The following is an 8,935-nucleotide window of genomic DNA, read 5'->3' as shown; positions in this document are numbered from 1 at the left end:
TTTCTCACCTACAAATCGTAAGAAAATTGGCAGAAAACAAAAAAGTACTAGATAAAAATACTTACTCTGAAATTAAAATTTCCATAAATGGCTTAAACACACTCCCACGACATACAGCTAAATCTCTTTAACTGATGTCATGACTTTGTGACTAGAGTTTTAACAGGCTCGTCCCTCCTATATCCCTTCCAAAGTACTGCTACAGAAGGGTAAAGGGTCAAGGCGGTTCACGGGGAAAGCCCTTACAACTACTCGGGGGTCAAGGAAAAAGAGAAAAAGAAAACCTAAAAACACGAGACCCTCAGCGGCCCGGTTCCCAGCCCAACTCCCACCCACCAAAATTGTCCTTCCTGCCCCGTAGGCCGGAGACGGAGCCCCAGCCTCGGGGCTCCCCGGCCCCAGCCGCCGACGCCGTTGCTTCCTCCTCCCGGCCTCAACCTCTGGCTGCGGGGGGCTCTGCGCGAGAGCCACGCGCCCAGGGTTGCGTCTTTCAAAAGCCGCCTCGTGGCGTCCCTGCAGTCCCCGAACTAACACCCCCAGGCCAAGCCTCATCCAATCACCAACCGTCTCCGCAGCCGGGCTTTTGGGGCTGCGCTCGCGCCGGCGCCGCGCAGCGCCCCCGGGGCTATGTGGGCCAGGCGGGCTCCGCACACGCACGCGCGCTCTACGGCCTGCGTCAACAAGCGGAGAGACGTCGGACGCCACGCGCGCGCGTTCGAGGCCCCGTGACGCCGACCTTGTCCTCTGAGCGCGGATGCTCGGGCCTACAGCGGCCGTCACTGCTACAGAAGTCCGGTTAAAGTTGCGCAGTGTGGCCTGTTCACTGTCCTGCCAAGTGCCGTCCACATCCCCCTAACCGCCGTCCTCAACAAAGCACTGTGTTGGGACCTCCTTATCCAGGATGCTTGGAGGCTGTGCTCGGGGAGCCAGTGTGTGGGTGGTTTCAAGGAAACCTTTGGCTCAAACCCTGGTTAGACTCTGAGAAGGCCGCTGTGGACAAGGTTTGGCCTCAACCGTGTCTTTAATGTTTACAGAAAAAAACCACCTTGGACTCCTGCATAAGTTTCACTGGTGGAGCCAAACAGTGAACAATCATGAAAACAGGTAGGGACGTTGAGAGCTAATGATGACAAACCCATTGTGGGTGTTTTCGGTTCTTGGCCCTCGTGAAAGTCGGAGACCCTAATGGAGCTGTTAGCTGACAGACGGTTAAATGTATATATATTTCCCTATGAAGGCAATTGGTTTTCTTATTTATACACATTATGATGTTGTAGACAAGATTTCGAAATGTGCTAGGTCAGTCTTGGCCTTAGCCCAAATCCAAGGGAGCTGATTTTATTGAAGAAAATAACCTCAATCACTTGTTGATGTGTAATCACCTTGTAGAGACTCAAGCCCTCCCCTTCTCCTCAAGGAGAATATTAAAACAAGACCACACTACATCTATGACTAATTAATTATGTTCTGGCTAATACCTGGTTCATTTTCTCTTTAGTAAATTGCTGATCAAGTTTGGCTTGTAACCTGGAAGGAACTCAAGGAATTGAGTGATAGCATTATAACAATATATAAATGCCCCCCTACTTTTTTATGCAGGTAAGATTTCCCAAGGGTTAAATTGTTTTAAAGGAAAAAGGGAAAGGGAAAGAAAACAATAGAATTGATAGTATTCTACCTCATTACAGCAAGAAGTAATATCCACCCACAAACACATGGGCTAATTGGAAGAAAAAAATAGCTTCGTTCCTCTCATTAAGCAATGCATTTTCAATAAACGCTTTTCTTTAGTGATTATTGAAGCCTATTGACATGTTGCTTTGATCAAATGCCCATTAATAATTGTAATGAAACCCAAAGCAGAATTTTTTTTTTCCTTAACATCTGGAGACTTTTGCTTACAGGAAATTAAAAAATTCAAATGCTGTTGCCAAGAAGTATGATAGGGATGATGAATAAAACTTCTGAGTATGAAAATATACAATTACATTAGGATAAAATTTGAGGAGGGACCTGGAATGAAAATAGAAGCTCAAGAAGTAAAAGGAATAGGTAAAAATTACTCTTAAAGATAAAGTGGGTATATACACAATGTTTTATTTTGAAATAATTTTAGATTTACAGAATTGTAAAGATAACACAAAGAGTTCGCCTACCCTTCCATCCAGTTTTCCCTAATGTTAATATCATACATAACCACTGCCCAATTATCAAAACTAAGAACTTGGCATTAGTAGATTACTAACTATACTATACACTTCATTTGGATTTCACCAGTTTTTCATTTAATGTCCATTTTCTGTTCCATGATTCAGTCCAGGATATCACATTGCACTTAGTGGTCACATCTTAGTCATCTGTCTCATATAGTTTTTCAGTCTTTCCTTGTGTTCATGACCTTGCCACTTTTGAAGAGTAATGGTAGGGTATTTTGTAGCATGGTCCTCAATATTGGTTTGCCTGATGTTTTCTGGTGGTTATACAAGAGTTAAGGGTGTTGGGGAGACGACTGCATAGATGAAGTGCCCTTCTCATAGCATATCAGGGAGTATATGATGTCAGCAACTATTGGTAATATTAACCTTGATGACTTGGTTAAGGCTGTCAGGTTTCTCCACTGTAAAGTTACTGTTTTTTCCTTTTCTGGACTGTTTTTGGTAAAGGATTCCATCCTACACAGAAGGGGAAGGAAATAGAGAACCACCTACTGGAGAGAGGAGTATCACAGAATTTATGGACGTATATTAAAGCCACCATATTAATAAATATTTTGAGGAAGATAATTTGAGGTTATGCAAATATCCTGCTTCACCCTGGAGTTTCACTAATTTTCATTCATCTTTGGATCTTGCCTGAAGCAGTTATTACTGTGGGTTTTTTTTTTTTAAATATGCTTTGTGAGTTAAATTTCTTTTTAATTGAGATATGATTGACATAAATTAGTTTCAGGTATACAGTGTAATGATTTGTTAACTGTATATAATGTGAATTGATTGCCATAAGTCTAGTTACATCCATCCCATAATTTTTTAGCATCTGACTCTTTTTTTTTTTTTTTTTTTTAAGATTTTATTTATTTATTTGACAGAGAGAGACACAGCGAGAGAGGGAGCACAAGCAGGGGGAGTGGGAGAGGGATAAGCAGGCTTCCCGCGGAGCAGGGAGCCCGATGCGGGGCTCGATCCCAGGACCCTGGGATCATGACCTGAGCCAAAGGCAAACGCTTAACAACTGAGCCACCCAGGCGCCCCACATCCATCCCATAATTTTTTTCTTTTTTGTGATAAAAACTTTCAAGATCTACTTTCTTAGCAACTTTTAAAAACAAGCATATTTCAGAGATATAGCAGATCGAGTTCTAGACCACTACAATAAAGTGAATATCAATATAAAGCAAGTCAAATGAATTTTTTGGTTTCCAGTGCATATAAAAGTAATATTTACACTATACTATAGTTTATTAAGTGTGCAACAGCATTGTGTCTAAAAACACAATGTACATACGTTAATTTAAAAAATACTTTGTTGGGCGCCTGGGTGGCTCAGTTGGTTAAGCGACTGCCTTCAGCTCAGGTCATGATCCCGGAGTCCTGGGATTGAGTCCCGCATTGGGCTCCCTGCTCGCCAGGGAGTCTGCTTCTCCCTCTCACCCTACCCCTCTTGTGCTCTCTCTCTCTCTCTCTCTTTCAAATAAATAAAATAAAATCTTTAAAAAAAATAAAAATTAAAAAAAAAATACTTTGTTGCTAAAAAATGCTACCACCATCTGAGGAGTAATCTTTTGGCTGGTGGAGAGTTTTGCCTTAATGTTGATGACTGCTGACTGATCAGGATGGTGTTGCTGAAGGTTGGGTGGCTGTGGCATTTTCTTTAAGGCAACAATGAAGTTCCTTGCATCAGTATTTTTCCTTTCACTAATGATGTTTCTGGAGCACACAGTGCTTCTTGAAACCATTTTACTAACACAAATTCTTTCAAATTTGGAGTCAATCCTCCAAACCCTGTTGCTGCTTTATCAACTTAGTTTATGTAACATTTTAGGTCTTTTGTTGTCATTTCAACACTCTTTACAACATGTTCACCAGGTGTAGGCTCCTTCTCAAGAAAATACTTTCTTTGTTCATCCATAAGAAGCAACTCCTCATCCATTCAAGCTTTATCAATGAGATTGCAGCAATTCAGTCACATCTTCAGGTTCCACTTCTAATTCTAGTTCTTTTGTTATTTCCACCACATCTGCAGTTACTTCTTCCAAACTCCTGTTAATATTGATGTTTTGACCTCTTCCCATGAATCATGGATATCCTTAATGGCATCTAGAATGGTGAATCCTTTCCAGGGGGGTTCCATTTATTTTGCCCAGATCCATCAGGAGAATCCTATCTATGGCAGCTCTGGCCTTACAAATGGATTTCTCAATAAGACTTGAAAGTTGAAATGAATCCTTGATCCATGAGCTGCAAAATGGATGTTTTGTTAGCAAAAATGACATTAATTTTATTATATATCTCCATCAGAACTCTTGGGTGATCAAGTGCATTGCCAATGAGCCGTGCTATTTTGAAAGGATCATCTTTCTGAGCTGTAAGTCTCCATAATGAGCTTAAAACATCCAGTAAACCATTTTATAAACAGATGTGCTGTCATTCAGGCTTTGTTGTTCCATTGATAGAGCAGGCAGAGTAGAGTTGGGACAGTTCTTAAGGGCCCTAGGATTTTCAAAATAGCAAATGAGCATTGGCTTCTATTTAAAGGCACCAGCCGTAGTAGCCCCTAACAAGAGAGTCAGCCTGTCCTCTGAAGCTGTGAAGCCAGGCATTGACCTCTCTAGCTCTGAAATTCCTGGATGGCATCCTTTTCCAACAGAAGGCTGTTTTGTTTACAATTGAAAATCTGTTCAGTGTAGCCATCTTCATTAATGATCTTAGCTAGATCTCCTGGATAACTTGCTGTAGCTTCCACATCAGCACTTGCTGCTTCGCCTTGTACTTTTATGTGATGAAAATGGCTTCTCTCTTTAAACTTTATGAACCACCTCTGCTGGCTTCAAACTTTTCTTCTACAGTTTCCTCAGTTCTCACAACCTTTGTAAAATCAGAGAGTTAGGGCCTTGCTCTAGATTAGGCTTTGCCATAAAGGAATGTTGTGGTTTGATTTTTCTATCCAGACCACTAAAACTTTCTCCATATCAGCAATCAGGCTGTGTTGCTTTCTTACCATTGGTGTATTCACTGGAATAGCACTTTTAATTTCCTTCAAGAACTTCTCATTTGCATTCACAGCTTGTGTCTTAAGGAACAGGGAGATCTGAGGAGAGGGAGAGAGATGGTGGAACGGCTAGTCAATGATACAGTCAGAATATACACATTTATCAATTAAGTTTGCCATCTTAGATGGGTGCAGTTTTTGGCACCCTGAAACAATTATAATAATAACATCAAAGATTGCTGATCCGAGGTCACCACTATAATAATAATGAAAAAGTTTAGAATACTGTGAGAATTGTCAAAATGAAACATGAGACTCAAAATGAGCAAATGCTATTGGAAAAATGGTGCCAGTAGACTTGCTTGGTGCAGGGTTGCCACAAACCAGTTTGTAAAAAAAAAACAAAACAGAAACACATTATCCGTAAAGCACAATAAAGTGAAGTGCAATATAAAGAAGTATATCTGTATCAAAGTTGGGAAGCATTTTTGGATAAGGTGCTTTAAAAAGCACAGAAAGAGAGCAAGTGCTATCAAGAGTGACAGCAAGTAGACCCTTGCCAGGTCATTAGGTGCATATGCAGTGGTCTACATATGTGGAGTGATGTCAGGAGGTTGATGGAAACAAAGCTTGGGCTCTCAGAATAAATACACGTAGACCTGACGGTCATCAAGTCAAATGGCAAGTGAAATGGTACAGGATAGATTTATAAATTTGTAAATTTGTGAACTAATTCTCTTTGATTAGCTCCTTTCCCCAGGCTTCATGTTTCTATTATGAGGAGATTCCACCAGAATAATAACCTAGTTTTTCTCCCAACACTTTGTTTACTCCTCCCCAGAAGTTAATCTCTTTTGTGCTCTGGAGACAGGAAAATAAACTCAGCCCCTTCCTCTCTTTTCACCTTTTGAAGCTAGCCTGCCTGGAAGGAGGATGCAAATCTGATTTCCTCTGTTGTGCATGCTGTAAGGGGAAAGCTGAATTTGTCCAGCTTGCATTAATATAATAAGTTTGTGTATTTAGAGAGCATTAGCAACCCCATTTGGCCACACCACTAGCCACATTTTCCAATTTAGATTCTTTAATTAAGCAATAAAGCTGACTTTTTTTTTTAACCTCCGTATCTCTGATATCTGTGTGTTTCAATGAATTCCAGCCTTTGAAGAGGAGAAAGTCAATATTTATTAATCTTGAGCATCAAACATGAAGGGTAATAGTTTTCTGTTTAAATAATTTTTCTTTATTACTATGGTCTCCTGTTAACAGAATGAAAATTAACCTACCTTACAATGCAAGAAAGTTGATGCCCATGGGTTTCACTAGTTGTATCACTACCCAGATGCAGTTGTACTTATACCAGTGGAATAGATTACTGAAGATTCAGTGATTCCTTGGTCTGGGAGAGATCGGCTGGGGTGCTGCCCTATAGGATGTAGTAGATGTTCTAAACTAATGATCCGTATCTCACACTATACCTCCCATAAACAGAATACATGAGACCAATAACTGAGTGTTTAAAGAGGAAGTGTCTCCTCTCACTATTACACCTAACAAGCTCCTTCAAAATCTATGCTTTCTGTCCAATTCTGCTGTCAAGAACTCTTAGTATCCAAGGGAGGAATGTTTCTATTGGGAATTCAACAATGGTCTTATTAAATTAGAATCTGAGGCTGCCACCTAGTTACTTGGGTTTGCAAGTGCAAACTGGTTGAACTAGTAAAAAGGTGTGGTTATAGTGACTAATTCTAATCATTGCAGGAAATAGGGTTGCTGCTACACAGTGGAGGCAAAGAGAAATGGAGATGGCTCCATGGTGAAAAGTCTCTTAGTGCCCCTAAATTAGTAGCAGAGTAGAGCAACTTTATGTATTTCCATTAGCACTCAGATCTCTCAGAAACAAAAATCAGATTATGTTGGAAGATATTCTAATGGGTCTCCCACGTTTCTGCATTTCTTGCAAGCACATTTAACTGCTCTTTGTTCAGGACTAAATTTTCAAGGATATTTGTATAGCAAACAACCTTGGAAAACAGAGATCGTATCTACCCCATGTGCAAAGAGTAGATTTGCTTATAGCCCTGAAAGATACAGTGTTTCCTCTGTCATTATAAAATATTAGATTTCCCTTAGTTCAGAGTTTTTCTATGTAACACACCCCACTGTGTATGCAGCATTCATCTGGACCCATACATGCTACCTCCATGTGATCTGGACAAGTAGAACTATACAGACATGCAGATGTCCATGCTGTGAATAATAAAGTCCTTAGTCTCTGACCCAGGAGTCTCATGTCTTCTGCAAACAACCATGAAACTGGGGCAGATTACTTTAAAGCTTTCAAGCAGAATAAAATCTCAAACCCTTCACAGTTCTTGACAGATTATTCCCCTGAATAAGGAGCCTTAATCATCTGAGATAGTAGTGGAAGGCAATAGACATGGAATGGTGTACAAGAAGTAAATGACAAATTCTAACAACAATCGTATGGCCAATGCAGAAATGAGGGTTAAACCATCTATTTTTCTGCCATGGACGTTTTATTAAATACTGTGGCAAAAAATTAAAAGTTATCTTTAAAACTTTAGTACTTATTCATATATGAAGTAAAACAATAATACCAAGCATTTACTGGGTAACAGGTACTATGTTGTTTATCAATTTTCCTCCCAATGAAGTAGATGATAATATGCCTATTTTGCAGATGAAGAAATAAATTGAGACTCAGGGGCCAGGCAACTTGACCAAGGTTAATTTTCATCAGGGCTTTAGAAGTAGTCTTCTTAGTGAGGTATTCTTTAAATATCCTATCTGATATTTTAATCCCTTTCTCTATAAATACTATATGTCTCCCTTCTCTGCTTTATCATCCTTTTTTTTTTTTTTTCTTTTAAGCTTTTAAATTCCAGTTAACAGTGCAATATTAGTTTCAGGTGTACAATGTAGTGATTCAACACTTCCATACTACACCCAGTGCTCATCACAACAAGTGCACTTCTTAATCCCCATCACCTATTTAAACCATCCTCCTACCTACCTCCCCTCTGGTAACCATCAGTTCTCTATAGTTAAGAGTCTGTTTCTTGCTTTGCCTCTTTCTCCCCCCTTTGCTCATTTGTTTCTTCAATTCCACATATGAGTGAAATCCTATGTATTTGTCTTTCTCTGACTTATTTTGCTTAGCATAATACTCTCTAGCTCCATCCACATCATTGAAAATAGCAAGATTCCATTATTTTTTATGGCTGATTAATATTCCATTGTTTGTATATACCGCATATTCTTTATCCATTCATCAGTTGATGGACACTTGGGCTGTTTCTGTAATTTTGCTATTGTGGATAATGTTGCTATAAACATCAAGGTGCATGTATCCCTTTGAATCAGTATTTTTGTATTCTTTGGGTAAATACCTAGTAGTGCAATTGCTGGATCATAGGGTAGCTCTATTTTTTAACTTTTTGAAGAACCTCCATGCTGTTTTCCACAGCGGCTGCACCAGTTTGCATTCCCACCAACAGTGCAAGAGGGTTCTCCTTTCTCCATATCCACACTAACATCTGTTGTTTTCCTGAGTTGTTCATTTTAGCCATTCTGACCAGTGTGAGGTGGTATATCTCATTGTGGTTTTGATTTGTATTTCCCTGATGATGAGTGGTGTTGAGTATTTTTCATGCATCTGTTAGCCATTTGTATGTCTTCTTTGGAGAAATGTCCGTACATGTCTTCT

Source organism: Halichoerus grypus, chromosome 3 (assembly GCF_964656455.1).
Source record: "Halichoerus grypus chromosome 3, mHalGry1.hap1.1, whole genome shotgun sequence".
Lineage (NCBI taxonomy): Eukaryota > Metazoa > Chordata > Mammalia > Carnivora > Phocidae > Halichoerus > Halichoerus grypus.
This window is presented reverse-complemented; position numbering follows the sequence as displayed.